The 15,255-nt window shown below is 48.0% G+C and overlaps 1 protein-coding gene across 7 annotated transcripts in view; it reads right to left on the bottom strand.

Annotated features, from left to right (window-relative positions):
* The window catches only part of DAAM2 (dishevelled associated activator of morphogenesis 2), a 683,500-nt gene that overhangs the window by 541,036 nt on the left and 127,209 nt on the right, over nucleotides 1-15,255 (bottom strand). The window contains exon 1 of one of the 7 annotated variants that reach the window (XM_073671722.1): nucleotides 1,519-1,655. The exons of the other annotated variants lie outside the window; for them this stretch is intronic. The gene's annotated coding sequence lies outside the window, so the exon portion shown is untranslated. Of the gene's footprint in view, nucleotides 1-1,518; nucleotides 1,656-15,255 lie in introns of those variants that run through there. 7 annotated transcript variants of the gene reach the window in all.

Genomic DNA, 15,255 nt, shown 5'->3' with positions numbered 1-15,255 from the left:
TAATATAGTAGATGTCACCTGCAGTCCTATGTAAGACCACAGATAACACAGTGATAACTCTGAGTAGAGATAATGTAGTAGATGTCACCTGCAGTCCTATGTAACACCACAGATAACACAGTGATAACTCTCTGAGTACAGATAATATAGATGTCACCTGCAGTCCTATGTAACACCACAGATAACACAGTGATAACTCCCTGAGTACAGATAATGTAGTATATGTCACCTGCAGTCCTATGTAACACCACAGATAACACAGTGATAACTCTCTGAGTACAGATAATGTAGTAGATGTCACCTGCAGTCCTATGTAACACCACAGATAACACAGCGATAACTCTCTGAGTACAGATAATATAGTAGATGTCACATGCAGTCCTATGTAACACCACAGATAACACAGTGATGACTCTCTGAGTACAGATAATGTAGTAGATGTCACCTGCAGTCCTATGTAACACCAGAGACCACACAGCGATAACTCTCTGAGTACAGATAATGTACTAGATGTCACCTGCAGTCCTATGTAACACCACAGATAACACAGCGATAACTCTCTGAGTACAGATAATATAGTAGATGTCACATGCAGTCCTATGTAACACTACAGATAACACAGTGATAACTCTCTGAGTACAGATAATGTAGTAGATGTCACCTGCAGTCCTATGTAACACCACAGATAACACAGTGATAACTCTCTGAGTACAGATAATGTATTGTATTATTTCAGCTCTGCTACAATTTTTACATGTAATAGAGGATTTTGAAATCGCAATTGAGATAGATAGATAATAGATAGATAGATAGATAATAGATGATAGATAATAGATGATAGATAGATAATAGATAATAGATAGATAATAGATAGATAATAGATAGATGATAGATAGATGATAGATAGATAATAGATAATAGATAGATAATAGATAGATGATAGATAGATAATAGATAGATAATAGATAGATGATAGATAGATAGATGATAGATAGATAATAGATGATAGATAATAGATGATAGATAGATGATAGATAGATAATAGATAGATAATAGATAGATGATAGATAGATAGATAGATAATAGATGATAGATAATAGATGATAGATAGATAATAGATAATAGATAGATAATAGATAGATGATAGATAGATAATAGATAGATAATAGATAATAGATAGATAATAGATAGATGATAGATAGATAATAGATAGATGATAGATAGATAGATGATAGATAGATAATAGATGATAGATAGATGATAGATAGATAATAGATAGATAATAGATAGATGATAGATAGATGACAGATAATAGATAGATGATAGATAATAGATAGATAATAGATAGATGATAGATAATAGATAGATGATAGATAGATGATAGATAATAGATAGATAATAGATAGATGATAGATAATAGATAGATAATAGATAATAGATAGATGATAGATAGATGATAGATAGATGATAGATAGATGATAGATAATAGATAGATAATAGAGAGACTGTCATCATTACCGTCCACCAGTCATCTCAGTGGTCCCAGTAGGTCCCAGTCTCGGGGCTCCCACCATGGTCCAATATCCCGGGAAACCCCCCATAGCTGACTGTCCCCTGTGTGCTGCAGAGTGAGAGCAGAGACAGAGGACAGAGGGGCTGTGACTCTGCGGCCCCCTCCCCAGCATGCTGGGCATTCCTCAGCCACATACCCGGCCCCTCCACACTGGATATAGATCAGAGGGGGCTCATTGTATGGATGGTCCAGGCTATTATTACACCCCGGCACATTTGGCTGTCAGCCGTCACCGCTCATCACAATCTGCTGTAGAAACCATCAGAATGATTCTATCCAGCCTGTGGCACTGGGAAAGCTGGGTGACAGCCATCATGGCCACCATTACCCTGCTGGGCGCACTGTTCTCATCCAGCTTTCTAGGCTGATACAAGAGAATAATAGCTGCTGATATCTGGGAACATAAGTGGATCAGCAGCCGAGGACAGAGGAGGCCAGCCTCATAGATGTAGCAGTGTCCAGTGTGCGGATCACTCAGCCTCATAGATGTAGCAGTGTCCATTGTGCGGATCACTCAGCCTCATAGATGTAGCAGTGTCCAGTGTGCGGATCACTCAGCCTCATAGATGTAGCAGTGTCCATTGTGCGGATCACTCAGCCTCATAGATGTAGCAGTGTCCAGTGTGCGGATCACTCAGCCTCATAGATGTAGCAGTGTCCAGTGTGTGGATCACTCAGCCTCATAGATGTAGCAGTGTCCATTGTGTGGATCACTCAGCCTCATAGATGTAGCAGTGTCCATTGTGTGGATCACTCAGCCTCATAGATGTAGCAGTGTCCATTGTGCGGATCACTCAGCCTCATAGATGTAGCAGTGTCCATTGTGTGGATCACTCAGCCTCATAGATGTAGCAGTGTCCATTCTGTGGATCACTCAGCCTCATAGATGTAGCAGTGTCCATTGTGCGGATCACTCAGCCTCATAGATGTAGCAGTGTCCATTGTGTGGATCACTCAGCCTCATAGATGTAGCAGTGTCCATTGTGCGGATCACTCAGCCTCATAGATGTAGCAGTGTCCATTGTGCGGATCACTCAGCCTCATAGATGTAGCAGTGTCCATTGTGTGGATCACTCAGCCTCATAGATGTAGCAGTGTCCATTGTGTGGATCACTCAGCCTCATAGATGTAGCAGTGTCCATTGTGCGGATCACTCAGCCTCATAGATGTAGCAGTGTCCATTGTGTGGATCACTCAGCCTCATAGTTGTAGCAGTGTCCAGTGTGCGGATCACTCAGCCTCATAGATGTAGCAGTGTCCATTGTGTGGATCACTCAGCCTCATAGATGTAGCAGTGTCCAGTGTGTGGATCACTCAGTCTCATAGATGTAGCAGTGTCCAGTGTGTGGATCACTCAGCCTCATAGATGTAGCAGTGTCCAGTGTGTGGATCACTCAGCCTCATAGATGTAGCAGTGTCCATTGTGTGGATCACTCAGCCTCATAGATGTAGCAGTGTCCATTGTGTGGATCACTCAGCCTCATAGATGTAGCAGTGTCCAGTGTGTGGATCACTCAGCCTCATAGATGTAGCAGTGTCCAGTGTGTGGATCACTCAGCCTCATAGATGTAGCAGTGTCCAGTGTGCGGATCACTCAGCCTCATAGATGTAGCAGTGTCCATTGTGTCGATCACTCAGCCTCATAGATGTAGCAGTGTCCATTGTGTCGATCACTCAGCCTCATAGATGTAGCAGTGTACAGTGTGTGGATAACTCAGCCTCATAGATGTAGCAGTGTCCAGTGTGCGGATCACTCAGCCTCATAGATGTAGCAGTGTCCATTGTGCGGATCACTCAGCCTCATAGATGTAGCAGTGTCCAGTGTGTGGATCACTCAGCCTCATAGATGTAGCAGTGTCCAGTGTGCGGATCACTCAGCCTCATAGATGTAGCAGTGTCCATTGTGCGGATCACTCAGCCTCATAGATGTAGCAGTGTCCATTGTGTGGATCACTCAGCCTCATAGATGTAGCAGTGTCCAGTGTGTGGATCACTCAGCCTCATAGATGTAGCAGTGTCCAGTGTGTGGATCACTCAGCCTCATAGATGTAGCAGTGTCCAGTGTGTGGATCACTCAGCCTCATAGATGTAGCAGTGTCCAGTGTGCGGATCACTCAGCCTCATAGATGTAGCAGTGTCCAGTGTGCGGATCACTCAGCCTCATAGATGTAGCAGTGTCAATTGTGCGGATCACTCAGCCTCATAGATGTAGCAGTGTCCATTGTGTGGATCACTCAGCCTCATAGATGTAGCAGTGTCCAGTGTGTGGATCACTCAGCCTCATAGATGTAGCAGTGTCCAGTGTGTGGATCACTCAGCCTCATAGATGTAGCAGTGTCCAGTGTGTGGATCACTCAGCCTCATAGATGTAGCAGTGTCCATTGTGCGGATCACTCAGCCTCATAGATGTAGCAGTGTCCAGTGTGCGGATCACTCAGCCTCATAGATGTAGCAGTGTCCATTGTGCGGATCACTCAGCCTCATAGATGTAGCAGTGTCCAGTGTGCGGATCACTCAGCCTCATAGATGTAGCAGTGTCCAGTGTGTGGATCACTCAGCCTCATAGATGTAGCAGTGTCCATTGTGTGGATCACTCAGCCTCATAGATGTAGCAGTGTCCATTGTGTGGATCACTCAGCCTCATAGATGTAGCAGTGTCCATTGTGCGGATCACTCAGCCTCATAGATGTAGCAGTGTCCATTGTGTGGATCACTCAGCCTCATAGATGTAGCAGTGTCCATTCTGTGGATCACTCAGCCTCATAGATGTAGCAGTGTCCATTGTGCGTATCACTCAGCCTCATAGATGTAGCAGTGTCCATTGTGTGGATCACTCAGCCTCATAGATGTAGCAGTGTCCATTGTGCGGATCACTCAGCTTCATAGATGTAGCAGTGTCCATTGTGCGGATCACTCAGCCTCATAGATGTAGCAGTGTCCATTGTGTGGATCACTCAGCCTCATAGATGTAGCAGTGTCCATTGTGTGGATCACTCAGCCTCATAGATGTAGCAGTGTCCATTGTGCAGATCACTCAGCCTCATAGATGTAGCAGTGTCCATTGTGTGGATCACTCAGCCTCATAGTTGTAGCAGTGTCCAGTGTGCGGATCACTCAGCCTCATAGATGTAGCAGTGTCCATTGTGTGGATCACTCAGCCTCATAGATGTAGCAGTGTCCAGTGTGTGGATCACTCAGTCTCATAGATGTGGATCACTCAGTCTCATAGATGTAGCAGTGTCCAGTGTGTGGATCACTCAGCCTCATAGATGTAGCAGTGTCCAGTGTGTGGATCACTCAGCCTCATAGATGTAGCAGTGTCCATTGTGTGGATCACTCAGCCTCATAGATGTAGCAGTGTCCATTGTGTGGATCACTCAGCCTCATAGATGTAGCAGTGTCCAGTGTGTGGATCACTCAGCCTCATAGATGTAGCAGTGTCCAGTGTGTGGATCACTCAGCCTCATAGATGTAGCAGTGTCCAGTGTGCGGATCACTCAGCCTCATAGATGTAGCAGTGTCCATTGTGTCGATCACTCAGCCTCATAGATGTAGCAGTGTCCATTGTGTCGATCACTCAGCCTCATAGATGTAGCAGTGTACAGTGTGTGGATAACTCAGCCTCATAGATGTAGCAGTGTCCAGTGTGCGGATCACTCAGCCTCATAGATGTAGCAGTGTCCATTGTGCGGATCACTCAGCCTCATAGATGTAGCAGTGTCCAGTGTGTGGATCACTCAGCCTCATAGATGTAGCAGTGTCCAGTGTGCGGATCACTCAGCCTCATAGATGTAGCAGTGTCCATTGTGCGGATCACTCAGCCTCATAGATGTAGCAGTGTCCATTGTGTGGATCACTCAGCCTCATAGATGTAGCAGTGTCCAGTGTGTGGATCACTCAGCCTCATAGATGTAGCAGTGTCCAGTGTGTGGATCACTCAGCCTCATAGATGTAGCAGTGTCCAGTGTGTGGATCACTCAGCCTCATAGATGTAGCAGTGTCCAGTGTGCGGATCACTCAGCCTCATAGATGTAGCAGTGTCCAGTGTGCGGATCACTCAGCCTCATAGATGTAGCAGTGTCAATTGTGCGGATCACTCAGCCTCATAGATGTAGCAGTGTCCATTGTGTGGATCACTCAGCCTCATAGATGTAGCAGTGTCCAGTGTGTGGATCACTCAGCCTCATAGATGTAGCAGTGTCCAGTGTGTGGATCACTCAGCCTCATAGATGTAGCAGTGTCCAGTGTGTGGATCACTCAGCCTCATAGATGTAGCAGTGTCCAGTGTGCGGATCACTCAGCCTCATAGATGTAGCAGTGTCCAGTGTGTGGATCACTCAGCCTCATAGATGTAGCAGTGTCCAGTGTGCGGATCACTCAGCCTCATAGATGTAGCAGTGTCCAGTGTGCGGATCACTCAGCCTCATAGATGTAGCAGTGTCCAGTGTGTGGATCACTCAGCCTCATAGATGTAGCAGTGTCCAGTGTGTGGATCACTCAGCCTCATAGATGTAGCAGTGTCCATTGTGTGGATCACTCAGGCTCATAGATGTAGCAGTGTCCAGTGTGTGGATCACTCAGCCTCATAGATGTAGCAGTGTCCAGTGTGTGGATCACTCAGCCTCACAGATGTAGCAGTGTCCATTGTGAGGATCACTCAGCCTCATAGATGTAGCAGTGTCCATTGTGTGGATCACTCAGGCTCATAGATGTAGCAGTGTCCAGTGTGTGGATCACTCAGCCTCATAGATGTAGCAGTGTCCAGTGTGTGGATCACTCAGCCTCATAGATGTAGCAGTGTCCAGTGTGTGGATCACTCTGCCTCATAGATGTAGCAGTGTCCATTGTGTGGATCACTCAGCCTCATAGATGTAGCAGTGTCCAGTGTGCGGATCACTCAGCCTCATAGATGTAGCAGTTTCCATTGTGTGGATCACTCAGCCTCATAGATGTAGCAGTGTCCAGTGTGCGGATCACTCAGCCCCATAGATGTAGCAGTGTCCATTGTGCGGATCACTCAGCCTCATAGATGTAGCAGTGTCCATTGTGTGGATCACTCAGCCTCATAGATGTAGCAGTGTCCATTGTGCGGATCACTCAGCCTCATAGATGTAGCATTGTCCATTGTGCGGATCACTCAGCCTCATAGATGTAGCAGTGTCCATTGTGTGGATCACTCAGCCTCATAGATGTAGCAGTGTCCATTGTGTGGATCACTCAGCCTCATAGATGTAGCAGTGTCCATTGTGTGGATCACTCAGCCTCATAGATGTAGCAGTGTCCAGTGTGTGGATCACTCAGCCTCATAGATGTAGCAGTGTCCAGTGTGCAGATCACTCAGCCTCATAGATGTAGCAGTGTCCAGTATGTGGATCACTCAGCCTCATAGATGTAGCAGTGTCCATTGTGTGGATCACTCTGCCTCATAGATGTAGCAGTGTCCAGTGTGTGGATCACTCAGCCTCATAGATGTAGCAGTGTCCATTGTGCGGATCACTCAGCCTCATAGATGTAGCAGTGTCCAGTGTGTGGATCACTCAGCCTCATAGATGTAGCAGTGTCCAGTGTGCGGATCACTCAGCCTCATAGATGTAGCAGTGTCCAGTGTGCGGATCACTCAGCCTCATAGATGTAGCAGTGTCCAGTGTGCGGATCACTCAGCCTCATAGATGTAGCAGTGTCCAGTTTGCGGATCACTCAGCCTCATAGATGTAGCAGTGTCCAGTGTGTGGATCACTCAGCCTCATAGATGTAGCAGTGTCCAGTGTGTGGATCACTCAGTCTCATAGATGTAGCAGTGTCCAGTGTGTGGATCACTCAGTCTCATAGATGTAGCAGTGTCCAGTGTGCGGATCACTCAGCCTCATAGATGTAGCAGTGTCCATTGTGTGGATCACTCAGCCTCATAGATGTAGCAGTGTCCATTGTGCGGATCACTCAGCCTCATAGATGTAGCAGTGTCCATTGTGTGGATCACTCAGCCTCATAGATGTAGCAGTGTCCATTGTGTGGATCACTCAGCCTCATAGATGTAGCAGTGTCCAGTGTGTGGATCACTCAGCCTCATAGATGTAGCAGTGTCCAGTGTGCGGATCACTGAGCCTCATAGATGTAGCAGTGTCCAGTGTGCGGATCACTCAGCCTCATAGATGTAGCAGTGTCCATTGTGTGGATCACTCAGCCTCATAGATGTAGCAGTGTCCATTCTGTGGATCACTCAGCCTCATAGATGTAGCAGTGTCCACTGTGCGGATCACTCAGCCTCATAGATGTAGCAGTGTCCATTGTGCGGATCACTCAGCCTCATAGATGTAGCAGTGTCCATTGTGCGGATCACTCAGCCTCATAGATGTAGCAGTGTCCATTGTGTGGATCACTCAGCCTCATAGATGTAGCAGTGTCCATTGTGTGGATTACTCAGCCTCATAGATGTAGCAGTGTCCATTGTGCGGATCACTCAGCCTCATAGATGTAGCAGTGTCCATTGTGCGGATCACTCAGCCTCATAGATGTAGCAGTGTCCATTGTGTGGATCACTCAGCCTCATAGATGTAGCAGTGTCCAGTGTGCGGATCACTCAGCCTCATAGATGTAGCAGTGTCCAGTGTGTGGATCACTCAGCCTCATAGATGTAGCAGTGTCCAGTGTGCGGATCACTCAGGCTCATAGATGTAGCAGTGTCCATTGTGTGGATCACTCAGCCTCATAGATGTAGCAGTGTCCAGTGTGTGGATCACTCAGCCTCATAGATGTAGCAGTGTCCAGTGTGCGGATCACTCAGGCTCATAGATGTAGCAGTGTCCATTCTGTGGATCACTCAGCCTCATAGATGTAGCAGTGTCCATTGTGTGGATCACTCAGCCTCATAGATGTAGCAGTGTCCAGTGTGTGGATCACTCAGCCTCATAGATGTAGCAGTGTCCAGTGTGCGGATCACTGAGCCTCATAGATGTAGCAGTGTCCAGTGTGCGGATCACTCAGCCTCATAGATGTAGCAGTGTCCATTGTGTGGATCACTCAGCCTCATAGATGTAGCAGTGTCCATTCTGTGGATCACTCAGCCTCATAGATGTAGCAGTGTCCACTGTGCGGATCACTCAGCCTCATAGATGTAGCAGTGTCCAGTGTGCGGATCACTCTGCCTCATAGATGTAGCAGTGTCCAGTGTGTGGATCACTCAGCCTCATAGATGTAGCAGTGTCCATTGTGTGGATCACTCAGCCTTATAGATGTAGCAGTGTCCAGTGTGTGGATCACTCAGCCTCATAGATGTAGCAGTGTCCAGTGTGTGGATCACTCAGCCTCATAGATGTAGCAGTGTCCAGTGTGCGGATCACTCAGCCTCATAGATGTAGCAGTGTCCATTGTGCGGATCACTCAGCCTCATAGATGTAGCAGTGTCCAGTGTGCGGATCACTCAGCCTCATAGATGTAGCAGTGTCCAGTGTGCGGATCACTCAGCCTCATAGATGTAGCAGTGTCCAGTGTGCGGATCACTCAGCCTCATAGATGTAGCAGTGTCCATTGTGTGGATCACTCAGCCTCATAGATGTAGCAGTGTCCAGTGTGTGGATCACTCAGCCTCATAGATGTAGCAGTGTCCAGTGTGCAGATCACTCAGCCTCATAGATGTAGCAGTGTCCAGTATGTGGATCACTCAGCCTCATAGATGTAGCAGTGTCCATTGTGTGGATCACTCTGCCTCATAGATGTAGCAGTGTCCAGTGTGTGGATCACTCAGCCTCATAGATGTAGCAGTGTCCATTGTGCGGATCACTCAGCCTCATAGATGTAGCAGTGTCCAGTGTGTGGATCACTCAGCCTCATAGATGTAGCAGTGTCCAGTGTGCGGATCACTCAGCCTCATAGATGTAGCAGTGTCCAGTGTGCGGATCACTCAGCCTCATAGATGTAGCAGTGTCCAGTGTGCGGATCACTCAGCCTCATAGATGTAGCAGTGTCCAGTGTGCGGATCACTCAGCCTCATAGATGTAGCAGTGTCCATTGTGTGGATCACTCAGCCTCATAGATGTAGCAGTGTCCAGTGTGCGTATCACTCAGCGTCATAGATGTAGCAGTGTCCATTGTGTGGATCACTCAGCCTCATAGATGTAGCAGTGTCCATTGTGCGGATCACTCAGCCTCATAGATGTAGCAGTGTCCATTGTGTGGATCACTCAGCCTCATAGATGTAGCAGTGTCCATTGTGTGGATCACTCAGCCTCATAGATGTAGCAGTGTCCAGTGTGTGGATCACTCAGCCTCATAGATGTAGCAGTGTCCAGTGTGCGGATCACTGAGCCTCATAGATGTAGCAGTGTCCAGTGTGCGGATCACTCAGCCTCATAGATGTAGCAGTGTCCATTGTGTGGATCACTCAGCCTCATAGATGTAGCAGTGTCCATTGTGCGGATCACTCAGCCTCATAGATGTAGCAGTGTCCATTGTGTGGATCACTCAGCCTCATAGATGTAGCAGTGTCCAGTGTGTGGATCACTCAGCCTCATAGATGTAGCAGTGTCCAGTGTGCGGATCACTGAGCCTCATAGATGTAGCAGTGTCCAGTGTGCGGATCACTCAGCCTCATAGATGTAGCAGTGTCCATTGTGTGGATCACTCAGCCTCATAGATGTAGCAGTGTCCATTCTGTGGATCACTCAGCCTCATAGATGTAGCAGTGTCCACTGTGCGGATCACTCAGCCTCATAGATGTAGCAGTGTCCATTGTGCGGATCACTCAGCCTCATAGATGTAGCAGTGTCCATTGTGCGGATCACTCAGCCTCATAGATGTAGCAGTGTCCATTGTGTGGATCACTCAGCCTCATAGATGTAGCAGTGTCCATTGTGTGGATTACTCAGCCTCATAGATGTAGCAGTGTCCATTGTGCGGATCACTCAGCCTCATAGATGTAGCAGTGTCCATTGTGCGGATCACTCAGCCTCACAGATGTAGCAGTGTCCATTGTGTGGATCACTCAGCCTCATAGATGTAGCAGTGTCCAGTGTGCGGATCACTCAGCCTCATAGATGTAGCAGTGTCCAGTGTGTGGATCACTCAGCCTCATAGATGTAGCAGTGTCCAGTGTGCGGATCACTCAGGCTCATAGATGTAGCAGTGTCCATTGTGTGGATCACTCAGCCTCATAGATGTAGCAGTGTCCAGTGTGTGGATCACTCAGCCTCATAGATGTAGCAGTGTCCAGTGTGCGGATCACTCAGGCTCATAGATGTAGCAGTGTCCATTCTGTGGATCACTCAGCCTCATAGATGTAGCAGTGTCCATTGTGTGGATCACTCAGCCTCATAGATGTAGCAGTGTCCAGTGTGTGGATCACTCAGCCTCATAGATGTAGCAGTGTCCAGTGTGCGGATCACTGAGCCTCATAGATGTAGCAGTGTCCAGTGTGCGGATCACTCAGCCTCATAGATGTAGCAGTGTCCATTGTGTGGATCACTCAGCCTCATAGATGTAGCAGTGTCCATTCTGTGGATCACTCAGCCTCATAGATGTAGCAGTGTCCACTGTGCGGATCACTCAGCCTCATAGATGTAGCAGTGTCCAGTGTGCGGATCACTCTGCCTCATAGATGTAGCAGTGTCCAGTGTGTGGATCACTCAGCCTCATAGATGTAGCAGTGTCCATTGTGTGGATCACTCAGCCTTATAGATGTAGCAGTGTCCAGTGTGTGGATCACTCAGCCTCATAGATGTAGCAGTGTCCAGTGTGTGGATCACTCAGCCTCATAGATGTAGCAGTGTCCAGTGTGTGGATCACTCAGCCTCATAGATGTAGCAGTGTCCAGTGTGCGGATCACTCAGCCTCATAGATGTAGCAGTGTCCATTGTGCGGATCACTCAGCCTCATAGATGTAGCAGTGTCCAGTGTGCGGATCACTCAGCCTCATAGATGTAGCAGTGTCCAGTGTGCGGATCACTCAGCCTCATAGATGTAGCAGTGTCCAGTGTGCGGATCACTCAGCCTCATAGATGTAGCAGTGTCCATTGTGTGGATCACTCAGCCTCATAGATGTAGCAGTGTCCAGTGTGTGGATCACTCAGCCTCATAGATGTAGCAGTGTCCAGTGTGCAGATCACTCAGCCTCATAGATGTAGCAGTGTCCAGTATGTGGATCACTCAGCCTCATAGATGTAGCAGTGTCCATTGTGTGGATCACTCTGCCTCATAGATGTAGCAGTGTCCAGTGTGTGGATCACTCAGCCTCATAGATGTAGCAGTGTCCATTGTGCGGATCACTCAGCCTCATAGATGTAGCAGTGTCCAGTGTGTGGATCACTCAGCCTCATAGATGTAGCAGTGTCCAGTGTGCGGATCACTCAGCCTCATAGATGTAGCAGTGTCCAGTGTGCGGATCACTCAGCCTCATAGATGTAGCAGTGTCCAGTGTGCGGATCACTCAGCCTCATAGATGTAGCAGTGTCCAGTGTGCGGATCACTCAGCCTCATAGATGTAGCAGTGTCCATTGTGTGGATCACTCAGCCTCATAGATGTAGCAGTGTCCAGTGTGCGTATCACTCAGCGTCATAGATGTAGCAGTGTCCATTGTGTGGATCACTCAGCCTCATAGATGTAGCAGTGTCCATTGTGCGGATCACTCAGCCTCATAGATGTAGCAGTGTCCATTGTGTGGATCACTCAGCCTCATAGATGTAGCAGTGTCCATTGTGTGGATCACTCAGCCTCATAGATGTAGCAGTGTCCAGTGTGTGGATCACTCAGCCTCATAGATGTAGCAGTGTCCAGTGTGCGGATCACTGAGCCTCATAGATGTAGCAGTGTCCAGTGTGCGGATCACTCAGCCTCATAGATGTAGCAGTGTCCATTGTGTGGATCACTCAGCCTCATAGATGTAGCAGTGTCCATTGTGCGGATCACTCAGCCTCATAGATGTAGCAGTGTCCATTGTGTGGATCACTCAGCCTCATAGATGTAGCAGTGTCCATTGTGTGGATTACTCAGCCTCATAGATGTAGCAGTGTCCATTGTGCGGATCACTCAGCCTCATAGATGTAGCAGTGTCCATTGTGCGGATCACTCAGCCTCATAGATGTAGCAGTGTCCATTGTGTGGATCACTCAGCCTCATAGATGTAGCAGTGTCCAGTGTGCGGATCACTCAGCCTCATAGATGTAGCAGTGTCCAGTGTGTGGATCACTCAGCCTCATAGATGTAGCAGTGTCCAGTGTGCGGATCACTCAGGCTCATAGATGTAGCAGTGTCCATTGTGTGGATCACTCAGCCTCATAGATGTAGCAGTGTTCATTGTGCGGATCACTCAGCCTCATAGATGTAGCAGTGTCCATTCTGTGGATCACTCAGCCTCATAGATGTAGCAGTGTCCATTGTGTGGATCACTCAGCCTCATAGATGTAGCAGTGTCCAGTGTGTGGATCACTCAGCCTCATAGATGTAGCAGTGTCCAGTGTGCGGATCACTGAGCCTCATAGATGTAGCAGTGTCCAGTGTGCGGATCACTCAGCCTCATAGATGTAGCAGTGTCCATTGTGTGGATCACTCAGCCTCATAGATGTAGCAGTGTCCATTCTGTGGATCACTCAGCCTCATAGATGTAGCAGTGTCCACTGTGCAGATCACTCAGCCTCATAGATGTAGCAGTGTCCAGTGTGCGGATCACTCTGCCTCATAGATGTAGCAGTGTCCAGTGTGTGGATCACTCAGCCTCATAGATGTAGCAGTGTCCATTGTGTGGATCACTCAGCCTTATAGATGTAGCAGTGTCCAGTGTGTGGATCACTCAGCCTCATAGATGTAGCAGTGTCCAGTGTGTGGATCACTCAGCCTCATAGATGTAGCAGTGTCCAGTGTGTGGATCACTCAGCCTCATAGATGTAGCAGTGTCCAGTGTGCGGATCACTCAGCCTCATAGATGTAGCAGTGTCCATTGTGCGGATCACTCAGCCTCATAGATGTAGCAGTGTCCAGTGTGCGGATCACTCAGCCTCATAGATGTAGCAGTGTCCAGTGTGCGGATCACTCAGCCTCATAGATGTAGCAGTGTCCAGTGTGCGGATCACTCAGCCTCATAGATGTAGCAGTGTCCAGTGTGCGGATCACTCTGCCTCATAGATGTAGCAGTGTCCATTGTGTGGATCACTCAGCCTCATAGATGTAGCAGTGTCCAGTGTGTGGATCACTCAGCCTCATAGATGTAGCAGTGTCCATTGTGTGAATCACTCAGCCTCATAGATGTAGCAGTGTCCAGTGTGCGGATCACTCAGCTTCATAGATGTAGCAGTGTCCAGTGTGTGGATCACTCAGCCTCATACATGTAGCAGTGTCCAGTGTGTGGATCACTCAGCCTCATAGATGTAGCAGTGTCCAGTGTGTGGATCACTCAGCCTCATAGATGTAGCAGTGTCCATTGTGCGGATCACTCAGCCTCATAGATGTAGCAGTGTCCATTGTGTGGATCACTCAGCCTCATAGATGTAGCAGTGTCCAGTGTGTGGATCACTCAGCCTCATAGATGTAGCAGTGTCCAGTGTGTGGATCACTCAGCCTCATAGATGTAGCAGTGTCCATTGTGTGGATCACTCAGCCTCATAGATGTAGCAGTGTCCAGTGTGTGGATCACTCAGCCTCATAGATGTAGCAGTGTCCAGTGTGCGGATCACTCAGCCTCATAGATGTAGCAGTGTCCATTGTGTGGATCACTCAGCCTCATAGATGTAGCAGTGTCCAGTGTGCGGATCACTCAGCCTCATAGATGTAGCAGTGTCCATTGTGTGGATCACTCAGCCTCATAGATGTAGCAGTGTCCAGTGTGCGGATCACTCAGCCTCATAGATGTAGCAGTGTCCATTGTGCGGATCACTCAGCCTCATAGATGTAGCAGTGTCCATTGTGTGGATCACTCAGCCTCATAGTTGTAGCAGTGTCCAGTGTGCGGATCACTCAGCCTCATAGATGTAGCAGTGTCCAGTGTGCGGATCACTCAGCCTCATAGATGTAGCAGTGTCCATTGTGCGGATCACTCAGCCTCATAGATGTAGCAGTGTCCATTGTGCGGATCACTCAGCCTCATAGTTGTAGCAGTGTCCATTGTGCGGATCACTCAGCCTCATAGATGTAGCAGTGTCCATTGTGTGGATCACTCAGCCTCATAGATGTAGCAGTGTCCATTTTGTGGATCACTCAGCCTCATAGATGTAGCAGTGTCCATTGTGCGGATCACTCAGCCTCATAGATGTAGCAGTGTCCATTGTGTGGATCACTCAGCCTCATAGATGTAGCAGTGTCCATTGTGTGGATCACTCAGCCTCATAGATGTAGCAGTGTCCATTGTGCGGATCACTCAGCCTCATAGATGTAGCAGTGTCCAGTGTGCAGATCACTCAGCCTCATAGATGTAGCAGTGTCCAGTGTGTGGATCACTCAGCCTCATAGATGTAGAAGTGTCCAGTGTGTGGATCACTCAGCCTCATAGATGTAGCAGTGTCCAGTGTGTGGATCACTCAGCCTCATAGATGTAGCAGTGTCCATTGTGTGAATCACTCAGCCTCATAGATGTAGCAGTGTCCAGTGTGCGGATCACTCAGCCTCATAGATGTAGCAGTGTCCAGTGTGTGGATCACTCAGCCTCATAGATGTAGCAGTGTCCAGTGTGTGGATCACTCAGCCTCATAGATGTAGCAGTGTC

Source organism: Phyllobates terribilis, unplaced genomic scaffold, assembly GCF_046119375.1.
Source record: "Phyllobates terribilis strain yellow unplaced genomic scaffold, ASM4611937v1 Scaffold_3__8_contigs__length_932513732, whole genome shotgun sequence".
In the NCBI taxonomy this organism is placed as follows: Eukaryota; Metazoa; Chordata; class Amphibia; order Anura; family Dendrobatidae; genus Phyllobates; species Phyllobates terribilis.
This window is presented reverse-complemented; position numbering and strand designations above follow the sequence as displayed.